The sequence below is a fragment of the Columba livia genome, chromosome 1 (genome assembly GCF_036013475.1).
Source record: "Columba livia isolate bColLiv1 breed racing homer chromosome 1, bColLiv1.pat.W.v2, whole genome shotgun sequence".
NCBI lineage: Eukaryota > Metazoa > Chordata > Aves > Columbiformes > Columbidae > Columba > Columba livia.
This window is the reverse complement of record NC_088602.1, coordinates 117,514,615-117,529,472: the sequence shown is the minus strand read 5'-3', so window position 1 is coordinate 117,529,472 and position 14,858 is coordinate 117,514,615. Positions and strand designations below refer to the sequence as shown.

At 43.5% G+C, this 14,858-nt stretch overlaps 1 protein-coding gene across 14 annotated transcripts in view; it reads right to left on the bottom strand.

Annotated features, from left to right (window-relative positions):
* The window catches only part of P2RY8 (P2Y receptor family member 8), a 37,648-nt gene extending 34,735 nt beyond the window's left edge, over nt 1-2,913 (bottom strand). For 3 of the 14 annotated variants that reach the window (XM_065074621.1, XM_065074575.1, XM_065074642.1), the window contains exon 1: nt 2,716-2,887. The gene's annotated coding sequence lies outside the window, so the exon portion shown is untranslated. The other 11 variants (XM_065074632.1, XM_065074595.1, XM_065074538.1 and 8 more) reach the window with 7 other exon arrangements.
* Nucleotides 2,914-14,858: the final 11,945 nt, after the last annotated feature.

Genomic DNA, 14,858 nt, shown 5'->3' with positions numbered 1-14,858 from the left:
CACCCATGAAGTTTTGAGGCAGTAGTCAAGGGCCAAACACTCTAATTTCTATAAAGTCATTTTTCAGAGGAGAGGTCCATTTTCAGGCTCATTTTGCACGCTGTGAAAATTGTGAGAACAGCGTCAATAAATCAGTCCGATAAGAAAAATCTCTATCTGTCCATTTGGAGGCTTTGCAAACTTTGGTTGTCAGTGGTGAAGCCCTCTAGACTTCTGCTTCAAAACAACTTTTTATCTGGAAACTATGCAAATATGAAGTAAAGTTGTCAGGTGGCAACTTGTGTGCAGAACACCACCACATTTTTAAACACATTGAGAAAATATCCTAGTGTTTCTTCATTGCTGAGCAGGGCAGAGCGAGTCCACCACAAGATAAATCTTGAGGCTGGGCTGTGGGCTGCCAGGTTTGTCCCCTCTAGCCACTTGGACGGAACACAGCAGTTACTGGAGGAGACCTCATTTATCATACAAGGAATGTTTTTTCTAGGGCTTGTTTCTTTTCCATCCTATTATGCCACAACACAAAAGGTACACCTCCCTCCAACACAGAGCGGAGGAGTACACTCTTTTCCCACACCAAAAAATGATACTCATGCTGAAAGAAACCACTGAGGGGAAACATTTAAAATCACCTAAGCTGGTCTTTTCTGCACTTGCAGTCATCAGTGAGATCAAAATTGCCTGCACAGGCAGATGCATCTGAGTTGAACCCAAACCCATCCTGAAAGACAGAAGGTGAATCATAGAATCATTTTGGTTGGAAGAGACACTCAAGTGAGTCCAACCATAACCTAACTCTAACACTAAACCATGTCCCTAAGAACCTCACCTATACTTCTTTTAAATGCATCCAGGGATGGTGACCCCACCACTTCCCTGGGCAGCCTGTTCCAGTGCTTCACAACCCTTTCCGTGAATAAATGTTTCCTAATATCCAATCTGAACCTTCCCTGGTGCAACCGGAGGCCATTTGCAATAAATGTACCTGAAGGGCTGTTGAAAACTGAAGACAGAATCAATGGGCAAGCTGCTCGTTGGTGAGAGGGGAGGCCTGGGTTCAGTTTGCTCTTCCCACACAAAGCTGCTGAGTTCTGTCCCTTGAGCTATGTCTATGCAGTATCTGGGAAACGCAACTGCAGGATGGGTAGGCGTACCCCACCCAGCTTTCATCTAGCAAGATGTAGCATAGGCTGCACATATTTAGCAGCTAAGAGCACACAAATCTGTAAGGAACAGCAAACTGCTTGGCATCAATACTCAAACTGAGAAGACTGAGGCTGGTACAAGTGTTCCTACCCATGCCATAGCATCTTCCCTAGCAGAGTGGTGACATCTCTCTGGCCATGTCTAGACTGATGTACAGCTGTGTGCAAGGGAAGACCTGGGATTCTTGATCAGATTGCCTGTGCTGGGAAACTCTGAAAACCAGGACATAAGTCTGGCTTCAACTGGGATTCACCAGAGTTCCTCAACTGTAGATGGCAGTGACAAAACTTCTGTGGCTCAGAGTCTTTTAAGGGGAAAATTCAATACAGAGGTCCAGGTGCTACTGTAGTAGCAATCTCACAAGTAAGATGAAGGTGATTTGGGAAACAAGTCCAAACACTGATGGGACCTAACGAATGCTTTTGAAAACCCCAGTTAGTTTTTCCCAGCCACTACATATATAATCCAGAAAGTGTTTATACTAAACACTGAGCGCAGTCAAGGAGCCAACGTCCAAACATTAAAACTGATTACAAGCAAAACTTAAAAAGAAAAAAGAAAAGATAAAAAGCAAATGCCACAAACCTGAATCTCCAGCATAAAGCTTCACTTAGGGATCCTCATAGCATGTATAATTTCACTTTTTGTAGAGCAACTTGATGACAGCACTTTCCTACAATAACTTCCCTACAGATGGCTATTTTATACTTATTTCTGAACTATTAAAAAAAACTTCACACAAATAGTCTCTCTCCCTGCCTATTAAGAGACAACAAATGCAGTATGAAAGAGTGCACTGTGTTACAAGACTTCCTTCTGGTGCCCGTCTGTCTGAGCTCAGTTTTTATGCATCAAAAGACCCCAACGAAATTAAATTGTTCTATGATATGGTTCCACAGTCACTTCTGTGTATGTGTTTGGTTGCTGCAAACCTCAGGAACAGTCTCAGGATGACTACAATACGTGACTCTGCAATAGCTAAAGATAGATATCAGGTCCAAATTTACAAATAGAACTGGTCCAAAATTATCTGGTTGTTGGTTTTGCTTTTTTTTTTCCCCAATATGTAGAAGGTCATTCTTCTTCATTTTAAAAATATCATTGAAGGCACACTATGATTTTTACTACTCTCCTTACTAAAGCAAACTGTACACCTGAGAAACCCTTATTTTGATAGCGATTTGTGCAGAGTGAACTCTTTACAACTGGCGGTAAGGGTTTTCTTTCTCTTTTACTGCAGTATTTGCTGTCATAGTTCTGACTTCTGAATATGTGTCATATAACTTCATTATTATTGTTCTATTATTAACCCATACAGTTCTTTCATCATTTCTACAGCTCATAGTCATCTGGCAGAAAGACGCATGTACTTCTCGAATAGCAATGAACTTAGTTCTCCCTTCAGATGTAAATAATAGGAGGGAGAACAAATCAGTCTTGATCAGGTCTGACTCCACTGAAAAACAACTTTGAATTAACAATCAAGAAGTGAAAAGCTGTATTCCTTACCTGGTCTGGGGCGTACAGTGCACCTTGAAAGCCTCTTAAATGACAGAGAAGAATTAGAAATAGTTGAAAGTTTGTACTCATCCAACCACAGGGCTCAGGAAATGACCGTGTATTTTGCAACGATTAACTCCTTCCTCACTTTTAACGTCTTTAAGTACGGTAAAAAAATCCATCTTACCCTTCCACTGCAGTTTTGGCAACTAATGCCATGCCTTATACATGATTTCTGTTTCACACTGAGAATATGCAGGTGGCCAGAGGAGATTACTCTGATCACCTCCATGGAAGAGAGAATTTACAGTGTCTTCTGCATAACTGTGACCAAGTACATTTCACTGTTGAGTGAAGCTTACGTGATGAAGTGCAGAAATGACTAAGTAATGGTTTGAGTACCTGAGTCTCATTTTTAGAAGAAGCTTAGAGCAACATTCTCAACATTACTGCAGTGTTGTAGTGCCCAACAGCGCAAGGAAAAAAAAAAAAGTTATTTTAAAGGAGCAGCATCCATTGCATTCTGGACAGGTATGTGATGTACAGATGCTGTATGATACTTTTATGCACAGAGGTTCTCTAGCTGAAAGTCAGGCATTCTGGAATATCAGGAGTTAGGTTCTCTGCACATAAAAACCTCCTGCCCCTAAAAGCCTGTGTCCCTTGGCTGAATGTACCCGTTGGACTGAAAAGCATTTCTGAGCCTGAGCGCGATATATAGTCGTTAGCCTGAAAGCTAGAAAAGGCCAGTTCCACACAAGAGCACAGGCAGGAGCACAGGCTGCCTTTGGGGAACAGGTGCCTCCACACTGAACACAAGGTGGTACCTGGGCTTTCTGTGTGCAGGTGAAGGGGGGATCAGCACCCAAAGTGGATTCCCCCCAACAAAATAGCAGGCTGAGAAAGAAAACACTTCCAACAATATAGATTGTAACACTGAAGCCACGCCTGTATTTTGGCCTTTCTTCTTTGTTTTATGATTTAGGAAACAAGTCCTGGACATATGTGTACATGCATCCTTTCCACAGCCTTGAAGTCTCTTTGCCTAGGCATGTGTGTGTTTTATTTTAAAAACCTTAAAGGAGAGGCAAGTGTCACTCCTTGTATGTGGGATATAAGTAGAGGAAGAGAGAATAGAAATGTCACCAACATGCACTTTTATAAGACAGTTTCACAGCTCAAGCATCCAGCTCTGATGGTTTGTGTTGAGTCTTCTCTTTGAGAAGAGCTAAATCCCTATTCTGGGTATAAAGCATGTCAAAAGTCCACAGAAACCAGAAGAAGTAGGGATCTAGTCCATTCTCAGCAAAGCTGAGCTGACTAAGCAGGACTTGATGTGTCAGTGAGCCTGTGCTCCACAGGCTTTTCCACGGGAAAGGCTTTGTGTGAACTACATAAATGACTTTAGTAACATGGACTAGGTCTTGGCATTGTCCAGCTCTCGATGGATGGTGGGCTTCAGAAGGTGGCTTCTTAGATTACTACTACTTACAAGACCTGGCCACTCACATCTCGGATTCCTTTCAGCAGAGTTCCATTTCCAGTTTTACCAAAAGGACTGGAACTGGTACACATCCCAGCTGTGTGCTTAGGGGATTATCCCAGAAAGTGGGAATAGTGAGCTTGAACCTGTCCAGACTGAGTGTGTTCTACTGCCTGGGCCAGTATTCTGGATCACTGCACCGAGGGTGGTTAGGACCACCTTCCCTGGCACTGCTCACAGCCACCCTGCCTTGGACAGGGTTCAGGTTCCTCTGGGCAGGCAGACACCGCAGGGTGCTTCCTTCCTTCCCCAGACAACAGCAGGTCTGGTTCCTCAGCCGGCAGAGCTTCTGAGGCTGTGGAGGGACCTCCTATTTGGGTTATCTGAGACAAAGCTGGGGTTGTCTCACCTAGCTCTGGGCATTTGCACTGCAGGTGTTTACACCAGAGATATTCAAAGCACTCTTGAATATAGGCAATGCAGAGAAACAGACCTTTGCAAGGTTCTTTATCTGGGAGTTTTAACAGGCAAGTAGGAGTTCCTTCTGCTATATATATATACATATGCTTGTAAGATTTTTTATGCGACTAAGATTTTATAAAAACCATTAATAAAATCCTTATTCTCTTGAAGTTCTTCCATTGTCTTCCTAGAAATTATTTCCAGTAATACCGACTCCTGAGGCACGCTCCTGTGAGACAGAGGAGTGTGATCTACACTTGATGTTCATCCTTTTGCAGTCCACTACAAAAATAACATGGATACTCAGGATCCTTGGTGTAAGCAGGTGCTTAGTTCCTTTTATTTTTTGAATGAAGGCCAAAACATATGGGTGATTCCTCGAGCTAGAGCTATTTATTATATGGCTTCACATGCAGAAGGAAGGGGGTGTTTGACGTTGAACACGGTTGCAGGACAGAAACTCAAGTTCTTCTTGCCTTAACTCCTCTCACTTTTACATACAAGAACTGAATCAACTGTCAGTCTTTGTCAGCTGCCAGATTCGCTTCTCACCATGAGCCTACAGGTAAACAGGAAGGAGTTTCAGTCTTACAACCTCAAACATGCAAAAAATATTGAATTAGACCTCCTAAAAACTAATGACATTTGATTTTCTTCCTAGGTTGGTATTTTTTTAACAACAATCTTCTTTCAGTTCAAATATAGCAGGTTCCCACTTTTTGATCCTTAAGGCTATAAGTATTTAAAATTTTACAACTTTTATTCACTACCATTTTTAAAGAACCTTTCATCTCTAAAAGCAAGGGAAGGAACATTCAGAGCAAAACAAAACAAAACAAGACAAAACAAAACAACAAAAAGTCAGCATTTACTTTGGTAAAGAAATATGAAATTTTAGAGTCCTTGAGTATTATATGGTATCATGATTATAAGCAGTAATTAATACTGCTGTACAATATACTCAGGTATATTGTGACATAATATAATTAAAATTAAGTTTAGTAATAATAGATGTAATTATTATTATTACTACTCCAAGGCGATCAATTTGATGAGACTCATTTGGCCATGTTAAAATTTCCTCAGAAAGCAATTAGGTACTAAGAAAGCATCACTCTGAAGACTAATCATGTATTTCAGAACTATTATGAGCCATCCTGTGAATTTTTATAGATCAGTTTCCTCTGGGTGAAGTTCTAGCCCTCTGTAAGTCCATAGTCAGCTTCTTACTGAGCTCAGCAGGGTCAAGAGTTCATCTTGTGAGTCCTCCCTGGGGCTATTTCAAGCAGTTTATGAGTATTTGGGTTCCTGCCTTTGTTGGTAAGACTCTGCACTTTGATTATATTCTCCTGGGAGACAGTGACATGGCTTTTGCGTAAGATATTTTAGACTACTGTGGTAATATTTTTGATATTTTTTTTTTTTTTTAAGTGATGTTAGAAAGTTCCTCAGTATATCTCCTCTAGGGTGAATCTGCACCAACCTTGAGGATGACCTGAATGTGGTTCCAGCTCCTGGTGCCTGGAGGAAGCAAACGCAGATGGGATCTAATTTGCCCAAGTCCCTGAGGGGTCCCCAGCCTCAGGACATACCAACCCCTCGCTTAAAAATAAAGAAAAAACTAGTGGCCTTGAGGAGCTGCACTAAGGCTAAATGTGTTTATGCGTAAACAGCAGTGTTATTCCCAGAGAAGCAAACACTAGCTTCTCTTCTACAGCTGAGGAGGGTCTGGGGTAATGCACTATTGCAGTTTAAATACAGGACCTGCTTTGGGTCCTTCTGATGGACCAAGCCTGGCAGTCAATGCACAGAGGAGGGTTTAAACACTGAAGGGCATGTCAGCTGTGACAAGAAAACAAGCAAGAGAGGCAAACTGTCATTGTGCTCCTCCTACATGGCTCTTCACCTCAGCTTGGGATGCATTGGGAGATAAAGAGAAATTGCACAGGTGGTGGTGTAGGGGTCTGTAAGCACAGTGCTATGGGACTGTGAACTGGGTGGTGGAGGGTGGGCAACCTTGAGACAGAAATCCTGTGCTTTGGGAATAAGAACATGTAAGCATTTATCTGTATGGAAAGAAGGAGGAGCTGTGAGGGCTGGAGAAGGGAGGGAAGGTGGTTACGAGCCAGGAAGGCTGAAAGAATGAGTCCCAGAACTGTGGAAGGAGGGGGAGCAGAATAGAGGGGAGGAATGAGGGTCTGGTGACATCCATCCTGTATCACAGCAGAGGGGAAGGAAAGGAGAAGAGTATTTTGGGAGATGTCTGCTTCTCTGTCATCCAACACAATGAGGTCTTGGGCAGGTCTCCAGGGCTCAGGCATTTGGTCCATTCTAGTCAGGCAAGATCATCATGTTGTGGCATTTCCTACAACAGGGTGAGCTTTGAAGAGGGATTGGGGAAAGGCAGTCAACCAGTGAAAAGAAAGAGAACACCCTCACCTCACAGTCATCCTAATATCTCCAAGCTCCCTAACACCTCTAGAGCTCAGAACTGAGTTGTGATGCCACAGTGACAAGGACAAACAGAATACATTACTTTGGTGTTCATCATCCAGGTGGCAAAATTCATTTTTGCCCATGCCATTTTGCTGGCTGTGTTATGATGCTCTTACACAACTGATGAAACTCCAGACCTCAGTTACAACTGATTGTCCATTTTAGTGCTAACATGCAGCCACCTGTGGAGCTCTCCAGAAAGAAGACATTCCTCTTAACTCTCCAAGGAATAAATGGTCAATCTTGGGCAATTACTTCCCAAGTTAATGCAGTACCCCAATGTTCTAGACCAAGGGTGTCAAACTCATTTTCACCATGGGCCACATCAGCCCCGTGGTTGCCTTCAAAGGGCCAAATGTAATTTTAGAACTTTATAAATTAGGAGCAGTTACATTTATACAGTCCTAAAATTACATGCGGCCTTTTGAAGGCAACCATCAGGCTCATGTGGCCCATGGTGAAAATTAGTTTGACACCCTTGTTCTAGGCTTATAAAAGGATGGTATGGTGCAAAAGAAAAACTACCTAACCGTTTTTCCTTGCACAATGAGGTGTGACCTGCTTCCTTGTTCAATGGCAGAGCCTTCACAGGGTCAAAACATTTCAACTAAGTTATTCATCCCCAAAACTGCAGGTTCATGTAGTTTTGCCTAAGAGAAAATGAAGGGAAAAACTGAAAGCCAAAAAGATTCATTTCAGCATTTTCAAACTGACATATTCTCATGTCAGCATAGGAAATTTCTGTCATAGGAAATGAGAGCTGCCTAATTCGGTAGCAACAGTAGTAGTGCATGATATGGGTCATTAATTTTAGTCACTGGACTGCAGCGTAGTTTGTGGTAAGGATCTCTCCAAATAGATCCATTCTATCACATCCAGGGAAACTTCCTACTATTTACATTGAGGTGAGTGTTACACACCAGAACTGAACTGTCTCAAGACTTTCAGATTCTCAACATCTCCTCTTACTCTAAACACACTCACACATGCCCCTTGATTTTTATGCCAAACTGGAGGCATTCTCTTAACAAAATTCCTGGCTTGTGTTTTTCTTGCTGTCTGAGCAAGGGTTTCTGTGCTGTCTGAAGACAAAGTGGGAACAGGTGAGTGAAACCTTATTGCAAGCAAGGGGTGCAAAAAAGTCTGGAAAAAAGAGAGGAATAGTGATGACAGATGGAAGAGGGGAATGAATATGATGTGTGAGGGGGAGGGAGAAGCAGGGGATCAGGGAAAGAGCCCTTAGGTATAGAAGCATAGAACAGTTTGGGTTGGAAGGGACCTTCAAAGCTCATCTAGTCCAACCCCTTGCAGTGAGCAGGGACATCTTCAACCAGATCAGGTTGCTCAGAGCCCCGTCCAGCCTGGCCTGGAATGTCTCCAGGGATGGGGCGTCTACCACCTCTCTGGGCAACCTGGGCCAGTGTTGCACCACCCTCACTGTAAAATATTTCTTCCTCATGTCTAGCCTGAAGTAGAGTAGGAGTAGGCAAGGGGCACATTCTCCAAATCAGGAATAACCAGGCTTCTCAGATGCACTGTGGCATGTGTCAAAGTGCAACTCTAGATCAGAATTTGTCTTTCCTGTTCTGTGTTGTATAAATATTGACCTAATCTCTGTGCAGAACAGATCTGCAGTCTGGTGACAGGTGACTGTTCCTGGAAGAGAGGTGATGCTCGGATAAAGAACCAAGAGGTGCGTCAGTTTCCTGCAGCTGAAACTAAAGCCTATTTTGTAAAGCACCGGAGCTCTGCTTCCAGGTCCGTGGCTTCCAGCTCACAGCACCCCTGTGAATGTAGCACTGTCATTTTTACCAAAAAATTGCCAAACAAAAATATGCATTTGGGCTGGAAATAAATTTTTCATCAGCTCAAAATAAAATACACCTTTCTTGATTCACTGAAAATTCTTGACATTTTTATGCCTGTTCCTCATTATGTCAGGAATTTTAAGGTTTTGACTACGAGACTCTGGCAGTTTTGATCATTGCCTTCACTGCAGACTGCATGGAAGTGCAGCAGGACACAATCAAACTCTGAATAAAACCACCTGCACAGCACACAGTGGCTAGAGCCTTAGCTTGAATTGACTCAGCTTTGAGAAAACTGGTGACTGCTTTTGAAATCGTTTAGAAAACTGTGTGTTTGCTGACTGATTGCTGGTCTGACTAACCCCTACCAGGCTGATTTCAGTTTGATAATCCTGATACTCAGTCAGACCTTAAAAGTGACTTCCTCTTGCTATTATTTCTGTTTCAGGGCATGATCCCCACCTAAGTGGGTCTCCCTTAATTTTCCCAGGCAGTGTAAAGGATTAAAAAAAAAAATAAAAATAAATAAATCAGGGATCAGAATGTCTTCCTTTGTATTTAATTACTGAGTCATTTTTCCACCAGTCATATAAAGTCCAATTTTGTTTGTCATTTGTCTTTGTTAAAAATATATTTAAATTTCAGCCTAAGAATTGGACTCAGGACTGAGCACCTCAAGTTTTATTTCTGTGGAAGAAGGCTTAGGAGGAGGCAGGATCCCCACCTCAGTCCATCAGGTTATTGCATTTTGCAGAGGGAACTTTCTCCCAGACAGAAACAAGCAGAGTGATAAGAAGCTCAGGTGACTTGGTCTGGAAGAAAATGCACTCGCTGCCATTCTCTGAGGACCTGCTTGAGCCGGGACCCCAGGACTAGACAAACATGATGCTCTCTGCTGACATGGCCACACACCCATTTCTCTGAAGCCCTCCTAAAGAGTGGATCATCTTGAGAGGCAAATCTCCAAGTTTCTGGAGAAGGCAGTGGTCTAGTGGTCCCTCTACACTCTTAAGGTTGAAGCAACTGAGTTATGCCCTGGAACTGAACTCTGTGTTGGTCCTCTGCCCCATAGTTCCTGGGATATGTTAGTAAGACCACTTCAATCAAAGTTTTCCCAAAGTGGACCCATTGTTTGGTCTCAGTTTCTGGGAACATGCCTTGAAACACCTGGGCATTGACCAACTGAAGTCAGTAGCGGCAAGACTTTGGTCAAAAACTATGTTACTAGGGGCAGAACCTTTGCTGGTGGTCATCAAGGTTGTTTGATTACCTTCACCATAAGCAAGGTTTGTTTTCTGCCAGGCTTCAGCCAACCCAGACACTTCAGAGACTGGTGTGCAGACTGGCAGGAAACCAGTGCTTCCTGTCTGCCTGTTCTCCAATTTACCAATCACATGGATATACCACTGAATGGTTTGCATTGGAAGGGACCTTTAAAGATCATCCAGTCCAATCCCAAATTAAGGATGCGCAAGTGGGAAAGCCTTTCTTCAGGCTGCCCAGCTTCCTAACTCCTTGCAACTCCGTGCTCTTTAACACTTGGACAAAACATGCAGGAAAGTGGTCAGCTCCTGCAAAAAGTCAGTACACTCATCTTATGGAAGGAAAGTATTTTTTTGTGGTTAAAAAGAATAGCTTTTTAATGCTTTATGGATTTTGGTTTTGATTTTTCCTTGTTTGTTTGTTTTTTTAACAACTGAAGTGTTTCAGTTTTGGTTTTGACCTATTTGGAAAGCAGCTTTTTTAGGTTTTCTTGCCCAGGTGTGGTGTGTGACAACCTGGAATATGTGAAGTAGATGTTTTGGAGCAGCCATCAGCTCTATAGCAGCAGGTGCTGAAAAATGAGGCTGTGGCTGTCTCATACAGGATGGTGGGATCCCTGCAGGGATTTTTTTTTTGTTTGTGGGTTTGTTGGTTTTGTGGTTTTTTTTTTCATCCTTCTGTCCCATTCTTGCATGACACAGCTGCTGGGAAAATATATTCACCCATGTTTGGGTAAGCAGATGCTGTCAAGTCTTCACTGCCACCAAAAATCCCTTGAAGGCATGCTTACCTCTACTCCCAACACTAAGTGTGCAAGAAACAAGCCTGCCTATTGAACAAGAAGGAAAAACAAAAGGTGAAAGAGTTACCAGCTGGCCAACATCAGTGATTCCACCTGCTGAGGCAGGGAGACCCTCATCCAGGCCTCTGAGGGCACCCAGGATTAGGCCCACCTGGGAGGTGCGAGAGCCTCTTTCTTTCTCTTTTTTTTTAACTGTAAGAAAGTTGTTTTTCAGATGTTATGTGAGACGTCCTATTTGTCTCTCACTTCTCACTGATTTCAAACGGATTACAGGAAGGAAGCACTCCACCCAGTTTCTTAATTTATCATGCACCATTGCTTGAAGGTGTCATAAGTGTCTCAACAGAAATCTGTTTTTTCCCCTTCTTTTTAAGAAAGGGGAGAAAAAAAAAATGAAAATCTGATGAACTTGCTGCTCATTTATTATTAATTGTATGGCAGTTATACCCAGAAAAGCTTTTGATTTTTCCAGCCGCTCATTTGCTAAGAAATTCTTTCAGCAAGATACAAAAAAGATTTAGTGTTTTTTCTTGCAGAAAGGAAATGGCATGAGAGAGAGAGAGAGAGAAGTTAAGTGATTCATATTTCCAAAGGGCTCTGTATTGCAGCTGAAATCAGAAATCCGGATCCTACTCCTACGATACATGCATCAGTCAGTACTGTCAATATTGTAATTATTCCTGTGGACCATCAAATTAAAAAAGTCAGGATCAAATTGTGTTGCCAGTTCTGCTGAGGTGGGAGTAAAACCATTATAGCTCCTGGCATGATTCCACGCTTACTGCCATCCTTATGGGGCTACAGCTTTCACAGAATCATAGAACCATAGAATAGTTTGGGTTGGAAGGGACCTTCAAAGGCCATCCAGTCCAACCCCCTGCAATGAGCAGGGACATCAGGTTGCTCAGAGCCCCGTCCAGCCTGGCCTGTAATGTCTCCAGGGATGGGGCATCTACCACCTCTCTGGGCAACCTGGGCCAGTGTTTCACCATCACCCTCACTGTAAAACATTTCTTCCTCATGTCTACCCTGAATCTCTGCTCTTTTAATTTAAAACTGTTACTTCTTGTCCTATTGTAACAGGCCCTGCTAAAAAGCTTTGCTCCTTATGTCCTTGTTGCTTTTGCTTGCAAAGTTGTGCATGCAAAATGCTCCCACTCCAGGCAGGGAAGGTACTTTGGGGTGACTCAGGGAAGAACCCAGCTCACAGGTGGTTCTTGGGGTGCTAAGGAGTCAGGGAGCCAATTAGGAGGGAATGCAAGGGGTGCAGCACCTTGGGATGCACAGCAAGCAACAGAGGCAGTGGGGAGGGAGGAGAAGCAAGGAGGGAAGCAGGAATGGCTTAGGACACCTTTATGGGGGTGCCTGGGCAGCTGGAGGGGAGAGCGTGTGGGGTGCTCGCTGTGGCAGGTGTACCCTCAGCTGCAGTTTTCCAGAGGAGCAGCTCCCCACATGCAAACCTGCTGACTCAGCCACTGGCAGTGCCACATCTGCGACACGGCTCGGGCTCCCCCAGGGCACAGCCCAGGCCCACGGAGTTGCCCGTGCGGCTGTTGCTCCTGGGCAGTGGACACGTACCCAGTGACAAACTTGGGGCAGCAGGTGAGGATGTGAGGCCCGTGCCTGGAGGCAGGAGGGATGTAAATCATCAGGTTTATATTCTGCTGTGTTGTGCTTTGCCGTGTACTTCAGATCCTAGGGGCTTACATAACATGAATGTCCATATTCATAAACGGCTGATAAAATCACAGAATCATAGAATCATTTTGGTTGGAAGAGACCCTCAGGACCATCAAGTCCAACCATAACCTAACTCTAGCACTAAACCATGTCCCTAAGAACCTCAGCTAAATGCCTTTTAAACACCTCTAGGGATGTTGAATCTGCCACTTCCCCGGGCAGCCTGTTCCAATGCCTGGCAACCCTTTCCGGGAAGAATTTTTTCCTAATATCCAATCTAAATCTCCCCTGGTGCAACTTGAGGCCATTTCCTCTTGTCCTACTTGGGAGAAGAGACCAACCCCCTCCATGCTACAACCTCCTTTCAGGCAGTTGCAGACAGCGATAAGGTCTCCTCTCAGCTCGCTTTTCTCAAGGTGAAACAGCCCCAGCTCCCTCAGCCGCTCCTCATCAGACTTGTGCTCCGCACCGCCACTACATTTACAAATATACAAAGGGTGAGTGTCACGAGGATGGAGCCAGGCTCTTCTCGGTGACAAACTATGGTAGGACAAGGGGTAATGGGTTTAAGCTGGAACATAAGAGGTTCCACTTAAACTTGAGAGGAAACTTCTTCTCCGTGAGGGTAACAGAACACTGGAACAGGCTGTGCAGGGGGGTTGTGGAGTCTCCTTCTCTGGAGACATTCAAATCCCACCTGGACACGTTCCTGTGTAACCTCATCTAGGTGTTTCTGTTCCGGCAGGGGGATTGGACTAGATGATCTTTTGAGATCCCTTCCAGTCCCTAGCATTCTATGATTCTATGATTCTATTAGAAAATACACATACAATGTGTTAACACTGAATGTATCAACAATGCAAATACTGATTGCAAAGAGGAAACCAAATTTAAGTAGGCAGATTAAAGTCGGTCTTTTTATCATTCAGTTTTTAACTGCAGGCTTTGCCAACTCATCTGTACTTACCCTTGACCCAGGCAACAATTAATTTTGGTCTTAGCTGCATGACTGAATGTTTATTGTATTGTCTTCAGTCATTTCTTTCAACAGTGTGAATGGGAAAGAAGCTTTAGAAGGATTTTTTTAAGCCCAAGAAATGTAGTCCAACAGGGTGCGGGGCCCCTGCACTTGCATATACCTTGCATTCTTAACTCAGAGACATTCATATGCTGGAGTATTCTGATGCCAAGGAAGATCAGTTCCTTTCTTGCTGTTCACCCTGAGCTGTATTTAGTGCCATCAGTTTTCTCCCAAAGAAGTTGCGATTGTGTTCTGGCAGAGAGCAGGGTACACTCTTTTGTGATTTTTGCAATCTGAGCTCTAAAATAGCAGTCTTTTCAGGTCCCAAATAAAACTGTGATGTGTATTTCTTCCAGATTAAATATATTTTCAGTTCTGCAATTCTTCTCTCAGGAAGTTCTTGGCATATCTTCATTTCCATTGCATGCCTCAGGAATGCATCTGCAGATCTTTATTTATGCTTTTTGTTGAAATTCTTTGCAGCACGACAATAAACAACAGGATCAAAGCAGAGACTGTTTGATGCCAGTGAAAGCTTATATAATCCCAAACAAACTCTTCAGTTTGACATTATAGGCTAACTGGAATACCGTTATCATTGTATCAAGCATATAGCACATCATAAAAATCTTACATGAAACAGACTTGAAAGCACTAGTGTGCTTTTTGGTTTTCCCAAATTGTGTACAATGGGAAGTACGAAGTTTTCAGTAAGAAGTTTTTGAATAATTGTGATGCTATTGCTAGCGAGGGGGGAGAAAGCAAGAAAAGACCTGTGAGCCAAAACAGTGTCTTTAAAGTGAGCAGTGTTTCTTAAGGAAAACATAGGCTGGGGTTACAAACAAATCAAAGCAAGCTGCTGTCTGTCATTCCTGTCATGAAAAGTGCATGTATCTTCCGAAGTAGAAGTAAGGAGTTGAAGAAGACACACACCACAGGAGCAGTCCTGAACATCTCAGACCTTTGAAATGTCAAGTGGACGAGCTCCTGTGCAACACCCGGGACTGCTGCATGTGACCTGAACTGGAGCATCACCTCCTTCTGCAGAAGACAACAGCGGCAGTGTGACAGAGAGCGGAGCCAAAGAGCCAGCTGTTCCCTGTGGGAGGCTGGCAGCGAAGTCTCTCATGCTACACA